The sequence below is a fragment of the Durio zibethinus genome, chromosome 15 (assembly GCF_047325235.1).
Source record: "Durio zibethinus cultivar Kanyao isolate XHJ-2024 chromosome 15, ASM4732523v1, whole genome shotgun sequence".
Lineage (NCBI taxonomy): Eukaryota > Viridiplantae > Streptophyta > Magnoliopsida > Malvales > Malvaceae > Durio > Durio zibethinus.
Window position 1 is genome coordinate 9,316,161 of NC_143176.1, and position 10,850 is coordinate 9,327,010.

Genomic DNA, 10,850 nt, shown 5'->3' on the forward strand with positions numbered 1-10,850 from the left:
ACTTTTCTTTTTTCATTTTTAATATTTATTTTGATAAAAGTTTGAAAAAATTAAAAAATTAAAAATTTTAAAATTTTAAAATTTTAATAAAAAGAGAAAAAAAATTGAAGAAATTGAGGAAAGCATAATCAAATCCTTTTAAGAAAAAAAATGTCGAAAGTTTGAATGCTTGAGAATAAAAAAAAAAAATTCAATCTCAACAATTTTAGAAGGCTTAGGGCCAAAGAAACAAAATTGAACATATAGAAAAGAGAATCGATCTATCAAGTCAAATTCAATTTCTCAAATCTCTTAATTGATTTGAAACCCATAAATTTTTGCAAAAACTCTGTATAAATAGTCCATTAGCAAGCATAATACATAAGTAAAAGAATAAAAACAAGCACAGCTTGTCCTTTTTGTTATTTTTTTCTTTTTTTTCAATTTTAATATTTATTTTGATATAAGTTTGAAAAAATTAAAATTTTAAAATTTTAATAAAAAAAATTGAAAAAATTGAGGACAGCATAATCAAATCTTTTTGGAAAAAAGTGGTGAAGTTTGAATGCGTGAGAATAAAAAAAAATCAATCTCAAAAATTTTAGAAAGGCTTGAAGCCAAAAAAACAAAATTGAACATATAAGAAAGAGAATTGATTTGTCAAGTGAAATTCAATTTCTCAAATCTCTTAGTTGATTCGAGCCCTATAAATTTTTGTAAAAACACTCTTTATAAATATTCCATTAGCAAGCATAATACATAAGCAAAAGAATAAAGACAAACAATTACACAATTTTGCACAATAAAAATTAGTAAGAAAATTTATGACAAAAATTTTGATAAAAAGTTCTTTTTGGAAGGTTTCAAGTAGATCTATAAATTAGGTGCTTCGGGTTGGGTTTGGATTAGGCCAATTTAATTTATATCACTTTGGTTTTTAAAAGTAGAGTCAATTTTAGGTTGAGTCATTCTGATTTTGGATTATTTTGGGTTTAGGTCATTTTGGGTTCAAGTCATTTTTGGTTCAAGTCAATTTTAGTTTGGGTTATTTCAGTTCGATTTTATACTCAGGTTATTTGAGTTTGAGTCATTCGAGATCATATCATTTAGGGTTCAATTTATTAATTTTTAGAATAAAATTAGATTAAATTTAAATAGATTATTTGATCAAGTTCAAGTAAGATTTTTTTATAATTTTATCAAAAGATAAAAAGTGAAAACAATATTTTAAAATAAATATAAATATTCTAATTTGTATGCTTTAAATTGAAGTTAATTTTTATGAAAATGAAAAATATGTTAATTTATTAGATTTGACAAATTTAAAAAAGACACAATAATATAACACAAAAATAATACAGAAAAACTGAACGGGTTTTAAAAAAATGTGTTCCATGTGTAGCCATGTTAACACAAAATTTGATATGCATAAAACACAAAAAATATGTTTCATTAAACCTTGCCATACGAGTACAAATATTAAACACAATATACATATTTGTCACATTTGATATGTTTAATAGGTTTTATATTTATTTTAATTTAATATAAATATATAAAGATATTTTAAACTTTTAATTACAATACGCAATTACATATTAATATAATTATATAAAATTTATTTTAAATATTTATTCATGATACATATTTAATATGCAATTATTTTTTATATTAATAATATAACTACAATATAAATAATCATTTTAGTATAATTGTAACTTGTTATTTAATAGCTTAATATTTTTTTATTTTACTATAATTGTAGCTCATTATATAATTTATTCTAAATTACATAATTAAAAATTAATAATATAATTGTAACATAAACATAACGTATTAAATCAATGGCTTGTTTTATATACTTTATTCTAAATCATATGATAGTTGATACTATGTCTAATTATAAGAGATTATATAATTTATTCTAAATGATATATTAATGCATATGTATAACCATGATAATTAAAAATATATAAATTATTTTAAATTATATTATAAATTATAAAAAATTTTATAAGAAACATAATATATAACTTATACTAGTTTGATATTAAAAATATATATTAATTTAATATTTTAGTCATTTTAATGAGTTATCATTTGTGTTGTATTTATTATTTTAGTTATGTTTTATTTATTATCTTTATTAAATTAATGTTTTAGATAAAATTATAGTTAACTTAGTCTCGAGTTATTTCAGATTAATTTTTTAAGCCATTTCGATTTCAGGTTATTTTGGATTTGGGCTATTTCGGTTAATGTAGGGTTCAGACCAATTTGGGTTTAGGTTGATTTGGGTTAATTTGGGTTAGGATTGTTTTCAATTTTGAGCTAGATGGGTTTGGTTTGTTGACCTTTTTATGATTAAATCGGGTTGGGTCTTGTTTGGTGAGTTGGGCAAATTTTTCAAGTTCAAATTAGAATTAACAAGCGTAATTTCAAGTATACTAATTTTAGAAGATTTCCTAGAAATCTAAGTTATAAAATGAAAAGAGAAGGTTTATGGGATTCGAATAGGTGAACTTTTTTTATTTTTAGTGATGGTAGAAAGTGGTGCAAGATGATGATTAAAATCTAAGTTTAGTTGAATTTTTCGACTAATGTTCTTAGATGTATACAAAGAGAAGTTAGAAGGAATTTTGGTTAGAGAGAAAAAGAAAGAGAAGAAAAAAAAAGATTGTTAATTTTTTACTTTTATATTAAAGCAAAATGCATAGCTTTGAAGAAATGAAGGCAAACCAACTCTTTGACCCAATTCTATCCTAATCTATTCGTAATATTACCCATGTTGACTTGTTCATATTTTTTTATTTTCTTTTAGTTTTTTATCATTTAGTTTTATTAGTTTTATTTTATTTATTTACTTTTGTTTATATTTACATGTATATTTAAATTTTTATATTAGGAAAAATTAAAACATTCGGGTTAGACAAATAAAATTATAAATTAATTTTTTTATAATCATTGTAAATACCCTATTTTGTTTGGGATCATTTGAAATGCTTTCAAGTCTTGAGATTTAATTTCTAGGTTTTGATTCATTAATAATGGTGTAGGCTCTTAAGGTGCTAATTGGGCTTTAGAAAGTTTATTTAAAATTGGATTTACTCTTTTAGGCTTAATGAGTTTCTGCTTTGGCTTGGGTTTGAAAGCCAAACCAAGGTTCATTCATTTCTTTCTTTCTTTTTTTAACTTCTATTTTGTTATTCTTTTTTAATTATTTTATTATTTAAAAATAACAAACACAAAACTAAAAGTAACAAAATAAAAAATAGAAATGATGATGTAAACAAGATGGTTAAATAGAAAACTAAAAGTACAAAAATTTTGAGAAAATCCAAAGGTAGTTCAAATTAAATTCTTATAAAAATAAATATAAATGATAAAATTCCATGAGATAACACCAAGAAATCTCCTTAAACAATTTTTTTTTATTAAAAATCCTATATCAATTGACTTAGCCCTATATAAACACCATAACAAACGATAAACAATCAACAACAATCTTACAAAAACAAAAACAAAAAAAGTTTGGTATAAAGTTTTTTTTTTTTTTTTAGGTTTTGATTTAGGGGTTTCATAAGGGTAGATCTCGAAACTTGGTTAAAAGGAAAGATAGGTTGAGAGGAAAACATTTTCTAATTTTAGGTAGTTTGGATGATGGCAAAAAGATTTTTGTTGATAACAAGATTCATGTTTATGCTTAGATCTAGGTCAATTTAGGGATCTTTTGGAAAAGTTAATTTGAGAATGTTGGTTTTCACCTTTCATGGAAAGGAAAAAAAAGAAAGAAGATCTATGCAAAGTAGAGAAAGAAAAACAGGGTTAAAGAGTGATTATTAGAAAAAATATATACACTTGGGATATTATATCTAGTGGAGTAATCGAATTGAGTCAATTTATTGTTAGATTTGAGTTTGATTTGACTTGAAAGTTCAAGTCTTGAAACTTAATTAGAATTTGATTGAGATTTATTTTTTGTACTCAATTTTGGCTCGTAATTTAATTCAGTTGCTCAAATTCAGCTTATTAGGTTCAATAAAATTATAAATATTGATATTAAATATTATATTTTTTCATTTATTTATATATATTAAATATAGTTTTAGCAAAATATATACATTAAATATATTAAAGTATAAAAGCTTAATTAAGATTTATTAGACTTATGAATCTTTAAAGTTGAATATTCAACTACTCAAACTCAACTTGACTCATTATTTGAGTAACTCAAATTCAAACTTGATTTAATAATGAAAAAGTTAAACTTAAGTTTTGTTTTAATTCAAATTAAGCATAAACAGTTTACAAACATCTTAATTCGTTTATAGCCCAAATATGCTTACCTATCTTACTTTAAGGTCATTTACTATTTTTATATGTTTCATGTTTTATGTTTTTAAAATTTTTGTTTTATTTTATTTTCATTTTATTTTTAGTTTATTAAATTTGAAAACATGTATGGATAGAATTTTTTTGTTTTAGAAATGTGAAAACAAAAATATGTAAGAGAAAATGGTTAAAGCTTTTAGGCTCCATTTTTATTAATAATATAATAATTATTATTTATTAATATATTATAATATTATTTTTAATATATTGTAATATTATTTATTAATATATTATATAAATAATATATTAATAAATATTATTATATTTATTATATAAATAAATTTATATTAATAAATAATATAATATAATAATATATTATATGAATAATAAATTAATAAATAATATATTATATATTAATATATAATATAAATATATTATTAATATAATATAATAATATAATAATATATAATATTTATTATATTACTAGTGAAGGACCTCGGCTTCACCCGATGTGTTAAATTAATTTATTGTTAGTCCTACATTTAAAGAACTCGAAAAATGTCTATGAATTCCATGGAACATAAAGGCCACAATGTTAACTGAAAAGCCAAAATAAGCCATTCATTCTGCTATCTCATTTCTTGGATTAAAAAAAAAAGGGGTCAACTTCACTAAACAAAAAAAATGTTTATTATAAGATTCTCTTGTCCAAAAAAGCTTTTACTTCATAAAAAATGCCTACTAATAGAATAGTACAACACTCTTAATTACAAAAATTAGCAAACCAAACAACCACAGACCATAACTCATTTAATAGTATTACCTTTATTTTTCTCTTGAATTCTCAACAACCAAACCAAGAAATTATTTAGCTAGATTGGTAGGTATGTCATGTAAATCAGGAAAAGGTAAAGTCCAACAAGGGAAGATGATCTCATATACATTATATTTTTTTACATGAGTTTTTTTTTGTTAAAAAAGTTCATTGCAAACTCAGCTTTTAGAGCCTATAAAGTTCATATAGAAAGGTAGAACTAAAAAGAATTACTTTCAATAAATGGATCCCACTATAAATATTTTAATGCTCACCATGTAGTTCCATGTCCTAAATAGTTTTCCTCAAAACTCTATTAACAATTGTAGCTAATCTTGAAGTCTTAAAAATCACCGGCATAAAAAAGAAGCATAATAAATCATTAATTTTTTTTATAAAATAAGTAATTAAAAAAATGGTTTGTCTAAAAAAACCTACAACTTTCTTTTCGCTCTTGTAAACCTCGTCGACCTAAGGTCATTCTATTCAATTGGATCATCTAGTGTCTCTAATTATCATATGTTTTCTTTGATAAAGTTTTTTTACAATAAGTCAAAAAACCCAAAAAAACATGAAACAAAGATATAGAAAACAATTCAAAGTTAAAGAAAAATGTTTTTTTTTTTTTAACTTACTTTTGGCTCTTCAAAAACTTTTACAGGATCATAGAGATACTTGATAACCATCATCAAAATAATCGAAATAGTATTATAACTAGAATATAAAATTGTGATTATTTGATTAATGATCTGATCATCACTTAATTTATGTCTATTACTATTTTCTCATTAAGTAGCCAAGCATGTCTTTATAGGATTTTTAAGAATTTGTGTTTTCCTCTATGAGTTGTCCTAATATTCTTACAATATTTTTCCTAGCTTGCAAATCATAAAAAAAACATCTTACTTATTTACTATAAATAAAAACTAATGAAAGATTAGATATAAGGGTTGAAATACTTGTCAATTTACCTAAAATTCGTAACAATAATTTGTACCAAAAAGATTGATAGGAAGTGATAAGGTCCCTAAAACCAATGTAAACAACTCAGTATGAATTCTTGAACTATTGAATTGGATTTAGCACTGGCAATTTGCTTAAGTCATGATAGAAATGCCATCTATATAAAATATCAAAACAAAAGTATATTAGAAACAGAGGAACTATGAACAAAAACATTTAAAATTGTTCATAGTTTTTTTGCGCGAATTTGAATGTCATACAAAACTCTTTGGTCTTTTTTTGTATGGTAATGACTTTGTTGTCCTAATAACCTATTTGTATGACACTAAAGAAACCATGAAAGTAATAGAGAAAAGTAGTAGGAAAGGCCATACAAACATATCAGTTTGATCTATTTTATGCCTTTTGGCATTCTTTTTTCTCCATCTTCTCATAACCACTTTTGGACCTTTTAATTATTTTACACTCTATGACTCCCTTTAAATAATCACATGCAACAAATGATCTATACACAACTAACATTAGACTGTTTTGAGGTATATTCTATCATAAAAAAATATTTATAAAAGTCAAGTGCTTATAAATACTCAATGACCAAATCCACTAATACTAAATATTTCTCATGAGATAATGCTTACATATTCTTTATATTGTAATCAATCTTTTCAATGATTATTTGAAACAGACAAAAACAATACTTGTTAGGCTCTGAACACAAAATAAACAAAAACCTTAATCAGTTGCCAACCTAATAAACAATGGTGTGTTTTCTCTGGTGTTTTTGGGTTTTCATTTCATGGTTGCTTTTGTTTATGCAAGTGAGTGGCAACCTTTTTCTTTTGTTAAAACCCAAAAACACTAGAGGTTATCAAGACCGTTGAAAAGAGCCTTCTCTGTCTTTTGTTGTTCTAAAACCTCAAAAATAGCTTAAAAAACATAGAATAAAGTAAACAATATTATATTTATGAAAGGAAATCATGAAGCCAAATAATTATAGAAGATAATAAAGTAAAAACATGAATGCAATCTTAAAAGGAGTTCCAAAATTGAAACTTTGATGAAATAAATGAATGATCCTGTTAAAGACCCAAAAACAACCATAATAGTTATAAATCAACATCGATAATTAACTTGCAAAACATATTCAAAAAGGAGATAAGTGCTAGTTATCTAAAACAATATCTTTTATAATAAATCCTATAAAGAATATCTGACCTTCTTTATGTCTTCCTCTATAGTTATTCATCTAAGAAAAGGAAAACCAAAAAATTAAAAAAATCGAACATAAAAAACATGGCTTAACAAAAAAAATTAGCATGCAAAAAAAAATCCAAACACAAAAATAAACCAAAAAAATCACAAAAATAAAAAAAACACCCACTAACCTTCAACTTAATTCCCAACAACATTTAACAACATATTTACAAAAAAAAGACTAATTAAAAAAAATAAAAATCAATCCACAAAAAAAAAAAATCCAATTACCAAAAAGCTTGAACAAATTCTGAGAGAAAAAACAACAAAAAATTTAATCAAAATAAAATGATAACTTCATTTAAATAACATGCAAAACAAAAAAATCCTAAAAAAGATAAATTATTCACTACAAAACTATATTTCTATAAATAAAAATTTGTCAAAATCAACTCAAAAAAACCGAAAAAAAAATCCCTCCCAATATTAAATTAAACAACAAAAAAATAATAATGACAAATTTTACCCAAAAACACTAGAGGAAAAAAAAAGATAAAAAAAAGAACAATCACATATCATACTCTCTACAACTACTCTAAAATAACAATGAAGACCCAAAAACAAAAGCTTCCAAATACATCTTTAAACAAAGCTATTAAAGTAAAAAACACTTGTTAAACATTAAACAGTATAAAAGATGCTTGTAAAAAGTGGAAGAACCTTATGCTTTATGCTTATAGTTGTTCTCCCAAAACATAAAGTAACAACATTGTAAAAGAACCAAAAAAAAAAAAGACATGTAGCAAACAAAGATCTCTTATGGGATTTTTTTTTATATAAAGTTGTAAAGATATAATATATAATAATATATTATACAATATATTATTATTTTATTTATTAATATATTATTTATTATTTATTAATATAATATTTATATAATAAAAATATTATTTTATTATTATAGAGTCACTGTAAAAATTTAATTATAATTTTTATAAATAGTACCTCTGTGGTAATAGTATCAAATTATTTTTAAAAAACTAAAAATATCATTTTTCTATTTTCAAAAATTTTGAAAACTTTCTAAAATTTTATTTTCAATTTTCAAAAATAAAAAAAAGCCTACCAAAAATATTTTTATTTTTAATTTTTAAAAATCTGAAAACAAAATAAAAAAACAAAATAAAACCAAAAACAAAAGCAAACCACCGATTAATTATTAAGGAATATTTAGCCGTGTCCTTTTTCAGGCCAAGTGGTGCGTGTTAATGAAGCCAATTGGACACTTCCGTGCCTTGCAAGTTTGTTAACCGCTTAGGTCTTAGGCCCACTTTTCCTTATGCGGGCCTTGGATGCTTGTTAAGCTCTTGGGCCCTAGGTCCTTTAAGACCACCTTATCGAATTGTTTTTCAAAGAATGCGTTTAACGTCACGTTCTCTAGTTTGACTTTCAGGTGCTGGTCATTACAGCCAACCTTGGCAGCAAGCGCTCCAGAAGCAATGCAATGTCTAGATAAATGCAAACCATATCACCTCTAGCTTAGATAATGTCGCATGTTTCACAAAGTAGCAAGATCACCAGGGCATTAGAATCATTTAATATCTCAATTATTCAAAATTTGGTTTAACGTCCGCTTTATATGAATTCAATCATGTTAGTCAATGAATCCGAAATCATTATCTTTACAAATGAAATTTGAAATTCTTTTTAAATATTTATTCCGTCTCGCACTGGAATTTTATGTGTTGATACTTGTCAAGAAACAATAAGATATTATCTTTAATCACTGAGGGTGATGGATGTTGATCATTCATCTACCTTCATATATTATGCATTATTCCTAGTATTCATTCCATCAAGTATCATTACGTACCTCATAAGATAGTAGCAAAACATAACAATCAGCATACAGGATATCATAATGATCTCAAGTTTAAGTATCATTTGTACAAATATTATGTGAGATTTTTTTTTTTTTTTTTTTATAAAAACTTTAAGTTATGTTTCAAATAATATTCTCATATGAATTTATTCTTTTAACAAGCACTCACTTATATGTCAGTATAAATATACTCATACTTCAATCAATGAATCAATTATTTTATAAATAGAAACATAACATGTATTAGTCTTATGGTTTTATTAATATCTATTTTGATATGCATTAACCAGAAACCATTTTTATACAAAGGGATCTCATAATTATTATATATTTTTTCAAATTATATTTATTTCATGAATTTTATCCAATAAGTAAATATTAGTAATTATAGATGAACTTATTGATAAAGAAATGCTCTAATTAAAAAATTTAATGACCAATATATATGGCATGTATCTTGAAGTCAATCCCATTAGTAATTATAGAACATACACTAACATAGTAGCGGCCTTCATACATAGTGGTTGCAAGTCGCAACAGGCACTTGGGTTGCTCTAACAAAAAGATACCGTCGGTGGACATTTAGAGGGAGATAATTGATCCTTAGAATCTTCTCCTTGGGATGATAACGGTGCATTATGATCTGGTTTTGGTTTAATTAATGTATAATATTATATATTTTTAAATTTAAATTTAAATTTAATTCGAATTAAATTTTATTATTTTGATTAATCAGATTTTTAAAAAGCTAATTTTTTTAATTCTTGATATTATATTTTAATATAATTTTTTATATTTAAATAAATTTTTGTATAAATTAATAATTTTTATTTTATAAATTTTAAAAAATATATAAAAATTCATAAAAATATACAAACTTAATCTAAATCAAATAAAAAAATTTCGATTTAAAGATTCCAAACTTATTTTCATTTTTTCAATTTTTTCTAACCTCTTACTTCTCCCACTCTCACAACGTCGTTGCAAGCCCTTTCCATGCGGCCACTTCCTCGATTAATGGCTCCTTTGGATGTGTGATGGATGGACTTTCAGTGTACCATGGGTGCCATTTATGATTAAACCCTTAAAGTATAGGTACCACATGGACAATTTTGTATAGTACAAAAGTCAAATATGATATTATCCATTTTTAAGTTCCCTTCAGCAATATTATCATTTTTTTTTTATTATCATCTACATATATTTGTATTTACTAGATTATTGCATATTATTTTAATTTGTAAAACTAGAAGTTATAATACTAATTTTTTCTAATAATTTATATTAATATATTATCATGTTAATAATTTAAAAACTAAATATGCAAACTTAGTAAAAGTTGTAATTGGTGAGATTTGATCGATTACATGTGCTTGTAAATGAATAAAATTTTTTATCATATATTATTTACTTTTAGGTTATTTTTAGTACATAAGATTATGATAAGATAAAATAAGATAATATTATAAATATAATTAGATTAAATAATATCATTTTATTTTATATTTGATATATACAAAAATTATGATAAAATAATTTATTTATTTAACAAAATTATTTTTTCTCAAAGTTTATATAATTTAAATTATTGATATAATTTTTAAGGATATAATTAAACATATAACTTTAATTTTATGAATTAAAAATAATCCTCTCTACTAAGAGATGATTGAATAATTCTATATC